General features: G+C 48.5%; 1 protein-coding gene across 3 annotated transcripts in view; it reads left to right on the top strand.

Moving 5' to 3' along the window:
- Positions 1-6,279: 6,279 nt before the first annotated feature.
- The window catches only part of TMEM184B (transmembrane protein 184B), a 41,719-nt gene continuing 38,626 nt past the window's right edge, over positions 6,280-9,372 (top strand). For all 3 annotated transcript variants that reach the window (XM_073326299.1, XM_073326278.1, XM_073326289.1), the window contains exon 1: positions 6,280-6,518. The gene's annotated coding sequence lies outside the window, so the exon portion shown is untranslated. The remainder of the gene's footprint in view (positions 6,519-9,372) is intronic.

Genomic DNA, 9,372 nt, shown 5'->3' with positions numbered 1-9,372 from the left:
AAAGCTGATCTGGTCTTCAGAGTCATGGTGCAGCCAGCACTGTGGCCTTGGTGTTGGGAGAGCTGTGAGAAATATGATTCGGGGGGTCTTTTGATGCCTGGACTGAAGAAGTTTGCAGGGGAGGGCGTGATTGACTGACTCCAGGAAAGAAAGATAGCGAGGTTTCCACCTTGTGCAGTTATGTACACATTTTTGTCCCCTGTTTAAACATGATTTGTCTCTGTCAAGGCTTTGATCCATCAAAATCAAATCATTCTGTCGATAATCTGTCAGTTTCTCCCTCCAGCCTGAAAAATGTTGTCATAAATATAAATGTATGGGGAAGGGGAAAGTCCATGTTGTAGTTCCAGACAACTGAGATCCAAATTTGGACCTGGTGTAAGTGGGACTAACTGCTCTTGAAGTTCATTCTTCCATGTCTTCATCTGGTCTCTGTGGTGCTCTCCCTGTGAGTCAATTTTAATATTGAAATATTTTATTTCTAAGTACTGACTCCTACAGTTACACCGTTCTGAATAAACAACCAGATGAGAGTTCAATTTCCTGCTAGTCATAAAACTTTTTAAATTTTTTTTTTTTAAAATAACAAACCTGGGAATAAATGACTGTCAACTCATGAATCCTTCCAGCTTCATCTGTTAGCCGTGTGAAGACAGCTGCACCTTCAACTTAAAAGCCTGTAATTTGTTGGGCCATGTAGTAGCCTGCTCCGACAGCGTCTGTGCATGGTAGCCATGGAGTGTTAGAACCCATCCCCAAAATCAGGAGACTCACAAGTGTGTTTTGGAACCCCTGTAGCATCCCTCCCTGTGCTTTCCAAGGTAATGGAGTGAAACTTGTCTCCTTCTTTTTCTACCTTCTGTTTCCTGTGGAAGGCCGGTGGGGGCTTAGAAGTAACTTAGCCCTAGACTGCTGCCTTTCTGCGTGTCCTCTATTCCTGAAAACTGAGGCTGTGTGGGGATAATGATATTTGCCTCCCTCAGTGAAGTCCCTTGATCTACCGATGAAAAGCAGTACCTGGACATGTGGTGGTACATCTTGTCTGAATGGCTTGGAGGGCAGTGCCGCAGCTTGGATAATCACAATTCTCATTCTGTGGGGGCACTTCCAATTTTCAGATAATTATTTGGAGAATAAGAATATATCTGTAAAGTTCACCTCTGTCTTGCTGGTGACAAGGACCAATCTTTAAAAGCAGCAGCAGAAAGCACTGTCACTGCACCTCAGTCCTGACGTGGAGCACTTCCTGCTAGTCCAGTCCTGGGGCCCAGCAACGTTTATTTTTTCCCACAGGGATGGATCAAAATGTGTTTATCGCTTGGGTGGAGGATCCTCTTTTCCTACTGTTCTCTTATAACTTTGTCTTTCAGATTTGCCCACTCCCACCTGCTCGTGGAAAGAATTAATCTGACGCAAATGGGAAGGTCTCACTCAGAGGTTGCCGTTCTTAATGTAACTGAAACTTAGAGCAGTGTAATAAATGCTAGTAAATTTTACAGATGTTTAATTAAAATTACCTAGATGTCTGTAGTAGTCACCCGCTGTACAAAAGAGCTGAGAGAGTTCTGTGACAGTAGGGAGCTGAGGGCCAGCTGCTGCCCTGAATTGCTTACCAATTTGCAATTTAAAATCAAAAATAAACACAGCCACAGTATTTGCTTAGGGATCTATCATCCTTGTTAGAGGACTAGGTTAGAACTGGGGTTGTTTGCTCTCGCCAGCAATAAAGCACAGCTAATCAGCTTTGGCTTTTGCCCTGCAATTTGGTGTAAGGGAACAGCTAGGCTGGGTTTGGTTCTCTCTGTTAGTGGAGAACTTGCGGAAAGTGTTAAAGGTTAAGTGCAAAGAAAAAAACGTTTTCTCTTACTGTTTCTGTAAAGATGTAGAATTCCACAGTGGGGTTCTTGTATCCCTCTCTTTGCCGGAAGGACCTTGGTCAGATCCTTAGAGGACGAGAATAGTGGTTTGGCCCAAGGCTGCCCCTGGAGTGAAGCTGCCACTCTCCTAGCTGAGGGCAGAATCATAAAATCATAGAATATCAGGGTTGGAAGGGACCTCTGGAGGTCATCTAGTCCAACCCCCTCCTCAAAGCAGGACCAATCCCCAATTTTTGACCTGAATGGACACCTCAAGGATTGAACTCACAACCCTGGCTTTAGCAGGCCAATGCTCAAACCACTGAGCTATGAGCAGATGCTGAGTCTTTGGTTGTAGTGCAAGAGCTGTGGTTCACGTTGCGGCCTCACAATCTAGGTCCTCCAATAATATCCCCAAGGTCCTCTAGCAAACAGGAAGGAAGACCTGCTATTTCTAACTAAAAATTCACATGTGTGCAGGGAAATCAGGGAGGGCAGGGCTTAGTGGTGAGACAGTATTTATTCCTTTTCTTTGTTATGTATTAAGAGTAAAAACAACTGAAGGTGGCAGGGGAAGGCTAAGATGGCGAGACAGGCAAATGGTCTCCCATTTGTGTAGTAAACTCCAGCACCCACCCTAAGCTAGGTCTATGCTGCTTATGTACTATGTATGTATCTTGTGAACCTTGTAACTGATACTTGTAATCTCTTATAACTCAAGCCTGATCCCAGATGTATAGTACCTTCCTTTTTAACTTGTGTAAACTTGATTTTAAACATTAGCTTTAATTTTTAAAGTTTATTAGGAACATAGGGAACACCACATGAGACCAAACCAATGATCTTTCTAGTCCACTGGCCTGTCTCTGATGATGACAATGCAGACTGCTTCAGAGGAAAATTACTTCCAGTCTCCACACACCTAAAAGGGCAATGTTATATTGCTGAAGTGGAGGAGGTGAGTTTCTTCCTGACATCAGCTGCTCATCAGTGTATGCCATGGAATGGGTGGATTAATAGCCTTTGTAATTGCTATCCTGTCATGTATCATTGCCAATGCTATTCTTAGTCAAAGAAACAACTAATCCTTGTTAGAATCCTACTTCAATAATTTCATGTGGTGGTGAGTTCCACAGGTTTATTATAGGCTAGTAAGGAGTTCCATGAAGTAATTCTATTACTTGATGGTATGTGTAAAGAGCATCTGAAGTAAGTGTGTGTGTGCGTGCACACACACGCACACTATTTACATTCTTTTATAGAAATTGTATACGCTGTCACATCCTTCATGTATGTGTATTTTGATGCCTGTGCTATCCCAGTAATCCAGCAGTAGGTATTCTGATGGATTATTCTGGAAGTAAATCTTCGTTAGATTGGGTGGGGTGGGAAAAGAGAGGATCTATATGCTAAGAGCTTGGGCATGACGTATTGGAAATCCAGTCTCTTTCTGGAGAATCCCAAAACACTTTACACACTTTCTAGACATTAAAACACACACATCTCAAAAGAATCCAACATCTAGGTGATGCTTGATTCAGTTGCACATGCTATAACCAATGCTGATTTCAGACCATGAAGCTAAATGTTCCCTTCCCAAAATCTTCAGGCCCAGCAGCTTGTGCTCTGCTTGTTCCCTCTGCCTTTGATGCTGTAGTGGTTGGGAGACTACTGCATTCTTGCTCTGTGTCCAGCATGGCTGAGTTTCTCTTTAGGTATTTCTTGCACATTCCTTCTCTGGTTGGTGAATATGGAAAAAAAAAATAAAAAAATAGAGGTGCGTGCACCGCCTTATTAAAGATCAGCTAGTTATGTGTGCGTGGATTGGAGGGAGTATTTGGTTAGTGGGGATCCTATTGTCTCTTGAGACACAGCTGTTTTATATTAAAAAAAAAAAATTTGTACAGAGTTAAATTATCTCAAAATACTTTGTCAAAGGGAGAGACATGAACAGAAATAGATAAGGGACCAAACATGTTTTCAGCAGGCGGAGGATGGTGTTGATATCTGGACAAGTTTGGATAAAATAACTCTAGAGGTATTTCGTGTATTGTAGTCTTGGGAGAAGGGTATGCTATCCTTTTAAGAAGTGCCTGTTTACAGCTGAATGGATTAGGAAGGGTACCTCTTAAAATAGGAATTGGTGAACTGGCTCTTTAAGTAGTGGCTGCCTGCTTTTGCAGGGAGAGAGGTACCAAGGTGTAGTCAAATAATAGCTCGGCTGATTCTGGAGAGAGAGAGTTATTGGGGTAACTTCCTTTTATAGTGAAGCCACTGGTGACATCTGGTTGCAGGGTGTACTTAGGGGGATGTCCCTCTTAAGCAGCAGTTGTGGTCATCTGGTTGCCCAGGGCATGAGGAGGAACTGCCTCTTTAAAGATAAAACTTACAAAAAGTTGGGCTTGTACTTTATGAAATATAGAAACTAGAAGGGTTTTTAATTTATCGATTGCTTGTTTTATATTAGAAATTCAGCTCCTGGTCAGGATGGACAATTAACTTGACAGAAGTAGTGCAATGATATCTCAAGAGTTAAGAGTTAAAACAGCTATGATGAGAGGTAGGGAATCTTAGTCAGACTGCTTGAAATTCTTGGCATTTTTGTATTAACCTGTATCTAATTTAGGGCTGTCAAGCGATTTAAAAAAAATTAATCTTGCTTAATCGTGCTATTAATAATAGAATACCATTTATTTAAATAGTTTGGATATTTTCTATATTTTCAAATGTATTAATTTCAGTTACAACACAGAATACAAAGTGTACAGTGCTCACTTTATATTTTTATTACAAATATTTGCACTGTAATAAACCAAAAGAAATAGTATTTTTCACCTAATACAAGTACTGTAGTGAAATCTCTTTGTCATGAAAGTTGAATTTACAAATGTAGAATTATGTGGGTAACTCCACTTAGGGTAGCAGACTGTTTGTATATTGACTCCTTTAGGAATAACAGACCTAATATATCCAGACCGTCCAGAAGAGGGCTGGGGAAAATCCAGTCGTGACAGTACATTGAAATAACCCTGCAACTAGTAACCAAGGTGGCTGGAAACCAGTATGTGACTGGTGGCTTGCAAATAAGCTGCTGGAGTGAGGGCTGCTGGACCTAGGGTGACCAGGTGTCCGGTTTTGTCCTGGTGATGCTTCAACTGGACCACCCACTTGAAAAGGAATCCTGACTGCTCTGGTCAGCATTGCTGACTAGGCCATTGAATGACCAGTTTGCGGTGCCACAGTGGGGCTGGCGGGCTCCCTACTAGTACCGTGCCCCGTGCCGCTGCTCCCAAATCTGGAAGCAGACAGCACGTCCGGCTGCTAGCCTTAGGAGCTGCCAGGGGGGCTGCATGCTGCCCTGCCCTCAGGCACAGCTTCCAGGGGCTGGGCCAGGGCAGGGGAGGAACTAGAGCCACAGGCAAGCACTCAGCAGGCAGCTATTGAGGGGTGCATCTCCTGCTGCTGCCCGGCCCTATGCTCCTCGCGGGGCCTGGGCTCGAGCTGCGGCCTGTGCCCCGCTGTGAACCGCGGCCTGTCGCCCCATCGCTGGCACCCAGGAGTTGGAGGTATGTGTATCCCTGTCGTCCAGTGCTGGGAATGGAGCTGCACCCCCCCCCACCCCCCTCACTGCATCCCTCCCTGTCCCAACCCCCTGCACTCCCATCCCCCTCACTGCACCCCTTCTCCTTCCCTACCCCCTTCCTCACCCTGCTCTTGGCCTTGGCCTCTTTCCCTCCCCCTCCTCTCCCCTCTACCCCCAGCCCCATCTTCTTCCCCCTCCAGCCCACCTACAATTACAATAACTTTCGTGAGCAAAAACCATGAAGCTGGTTATGAAAAATGGGAAGAGGGGAGGGGAAAGAATCCTAAAAAGCTGTGTGAAATTTTTTTTTTTTTTTAAATGACCCCTTTGGCCTCTTTTGCTGCCCGCTCTCGTGTCCTGCACCAAAGAGAGCCTCGGGGCGGGCCAAGGGGTCGGGTTCTCTGGCGCGAGAGAGCGGGCAGCCCGGGCTGGCCCAGCGCCGGGGCTGGGGGGGGGATGCTCGGAGCGCGACCTGCAGCCGCGTGAGGCTCCCCTGGGGGGGCAGGGCAGGGGTGGCCCGGCCCAGCCTCCCAGGGGTCGGGCTCGAACCTTGGGATCCTCCTTTACTCGCCCTGGGCGTGTGAACACAAACCCGTCCCGCCTCTGTCAGGAAGGCAGGGGGCCCCATCACTTCGCGCCGCTAGCTGGGGGGCTGTGGGGGGGGGGTAGCGCAGGGGAACGAGGCGCTGCCCCTTTAAGAGCCCCCGGGTGGGGAGGAGAGGGGAAAGAGAGCGCGGGGAAGGAGGCGCTGCCCCTTTAAGAGCGCGCTGGTTAGGTCATCCTTTCGCTCCGCCCCCCCCGGGCTGGGCGGGGCCTCGCGCGCTCTCTGCGCTTGCGCCGTGTTGCCTCCCCGAGAGACCCGGTTCCCACCTTCCCCCGGGCTGCGGCGCAGACACAGACACGGACGCCGGGCAGCGCCAGGGGCAGCCGGGGACCTACCGGGGGCGCGCGGCCGCGGCATGGGCTCGTGAGGGCCCCTCCCCTCCCTCCCCGCCCCCCCGCCCGAGCGAGCCAGCGAGCGGGACAGAGCGGCCCCGCGGGGCGCGGCGGCGCCGGAGGGAGCTCGGCCCCGCCGCACGGTGAGCCGGGGCGCTGCGGGCGGGACGCGGCGCCGGCTGGCACCATAGGGCACCGGGTAGCACGGGGCTGGGCGCTACGCTGTGGCGGGGCGCTGGGGGGTGTAGAGCGGGGCTGATTGGCACGGGGTAGAGTGGTGTTGCGTGGCACAATCGGGTGCTGGCTGGTAAGCTGCTGGGTAGTACAGGGTGGTGCTGTGTAGCACCGATTGGCATGGTGCTGGGTGGCGCAGGATGGCGTGGTGTGGCATGGTACGGAACAGTACGTGTGAAGTGGTGCTGGGGGCTACAGTGTGGTAGTGGTTGGTGTGGCGCAGGGTGCTGAGTTGCAAAACGTGGTGTTGGATGCTCAGGGGCTGGGTGGCACGGTGTGTGTGGTACTGGGTTGGCCCTGAGTGGCAGCGATTGGCCCGTGGGGTGACCCATGGCGTGGTGCGGGGTGACACTGAATTACATAGCACGGTGCTCTGTGGCACAGCTTGGTTCTGAAATGCACTGAGTTGTGTCTAGAGGCATGGGGCAGTGTGGCATGACCACGCGGAGGGGTCTGTGGAACAGGATGTAAACTGTATTATTAGTCACGTGTATGTTTATATGATGAGTTGTAGATTTAGAAGGTGTGTATTTAGAACAATAAGGGGGCTGTGTATGTATGTAGCTTATGTAGTGTACACTATACAGTGTGAGGTGTGCTTGTGGCATATGGGGGTGATATACAATGTGACAAACATTGGAGAATGCATTGTATGTGTGCTGTCTGGTCTATAGCATGCAGTTAGAGAAACAGTAGTATGGACCTATGGTAATGGTACTCATATTGCCTGTGTAACGTAACAAATCTAGTGGAGCACTACTGTGTTCTTAGGACTTCGGTTCCTGTGTAAGATGAAATTCAGTGCTGGCCGATGCAAGGTGATGTACTTTGGAAGGAATAATTTGAAAAACTCATGTGTTAACTGTAACTCAGGAAAAGGAGCTGAGCACTGTGGACAGCTCCATAAAAACCTCTAGTCTGCATGCAGCAAAACAGGTGTGGGAAGAAGGCAAGCTGGGATAACTAAGAAAAACATTGAAAATGTAGTGCTGGTATAAATCAATATACGTGATCATATGGAATACTAACAAAAGGACACAGTAAAAATAGAGGGGACTCAAGAGAGGAGCAATGAAAATGATGTGTGTGGAGCTGGCTGGAAAAATCAAAACACACTGTGGAGACGGTTCAGTTTCACCAAATTTTCTGCCAGTCGGCCTGTCCAGCTATTCTGCAACCTGCCTAGCAGTGTGGGGAGCCTGGGCTTTCCAGGGTCTATGGCACTGGAGCTGCCTGCCACGCAGACTACTACAGGGCCAGGATTTCTTTCCCTTTTGCAGAGAATTTTGAAATATTTGTTTCCTAATCAGAATAAAACCAAATTTCAAGATGCTAGTCCTCTGTGAAGTGGAATTACCTTTCTCCGCCCCGTTCTTCTTTGTTGATTTAGAAAAGCACTTTACTAGCTATGCTAGTCTGAAACCAGTGGCCTTTTGAGTTCTGTGATTGGGGGGCTTATTCTTCTTTCATTTCATGTCCTCATTTTAAATAGTTTATATTTGCACTGATGGATATGGAGATGGGCCCCTTTCTTTACCTGCATATTCCTCTTAGTAGAGAGGTCTGTTTCTATTCCCAGCAGTTCAAAGGAAGTCATAAAGCTCTTGCTAGTGACAGAAATTGCTGGTAGGAGAAATGAATTTTATTTTGCATTTTTATTGCTATTAGCACCAGCTTAGTTCAGGATCCCACTGCTAGGAGCTGCACAAACACATAGCAAGGGAGAGAGTCCCTGCCCAGAAGAGTATACAGTCTAAATACACAAGACTGGTGAGAGTGAGTATCCCCATTTACAGATGGGGAACTAACGTACAGCAGGGTAAGGGCTTGTCTACATGAACAGTTAGTGCACGGCAAGCTGGGATGTAAATCTACATCATGCTGGCCTGCCATGCAGTGACTGACTGTATGAACCCTGCTGCTGAACACTAAAAGTTCTCTAGTGCGCTTTGATCTACTCCAGTTTCCATAGGCAGCTTGTGAAAATATTTTTTTGGTGGAGGCTTCCTGCCTGCCTGCACTCACCCACAGTGGCAGCTCCTGTCCCACAGGGCTGGGTCCAGCTCCCCGTTTCAACCCATTGGCTCTCACTGCTCGCAAGTTTGAAAGAGCCTAACAGTGTCACTTGACGTGCAATTTGCATGCAGGCAGAACCCCTCCCCAGCAATATCCCACCCACCTTGCCCCTTTCACCCTGGTCCTGCTGGTGAATGTGGGGCCTCAGATTTCCTCTTCCCGTGGGACTCTTGCGTTGTCACAGCAAACCTCATTCCAGTCCTCAACAGGGGACTCTACTCCACGCCAACCCCCAATTCCTCTTCTTTGAACCCTGCCCCCCCTCCCAGGATCCCATTGCACAGGTCTCTCCGGCTCACCTGCCGCGGCTCCCCAGACACCACAGTTCCTCTTCCTCCTGGTCTGATCCAGACACTGCTCCTGAGCCTCCCTGCCTGTCAGAGCCTTCTGCAAATGGCACTCTTGAAACTTCAACCTTCCAGGGAAGTGCTGCTGAGAGCCAGGAGCCAGCACCCCCTGTTGGGATTGAGGTATCGAGCTGAACTCGCTGGCAGTCCAGCCCACAGGCAGGGCCCTCCCTTTGCAATGCTCCATCCTGAGGGTTCTCAACCTTTTTCTTTCTGAGGGCCCCCCCAGCATGCTATAAAACCTCCACGGCCCACATGTGTCGTCACAACAACTGATTTTCTGCATATAAAAGCCAGGGCCGGCGTTAGGGCATAGCAAACAGGGAAATTGCTTGGGGAC

The sequence above is a fragment of the Lepidochelys kempii genome, chromosome 1, assembly GCF_965140265.1.
Source record: "Lepidochelys kempii isolate rLepKem1 chromosome 1, rLepKem1.hap2, whole genome shotgun sequence".
Lineage (NCBI taxonomy): Eukaryota > Metazoa > Chordata > Testudines > Cheloniidae > Lepidochelys > Lepidochelys kempii.
This window is presented reverse-complemented; position numbering and strand designations above follow the sequence as displayed.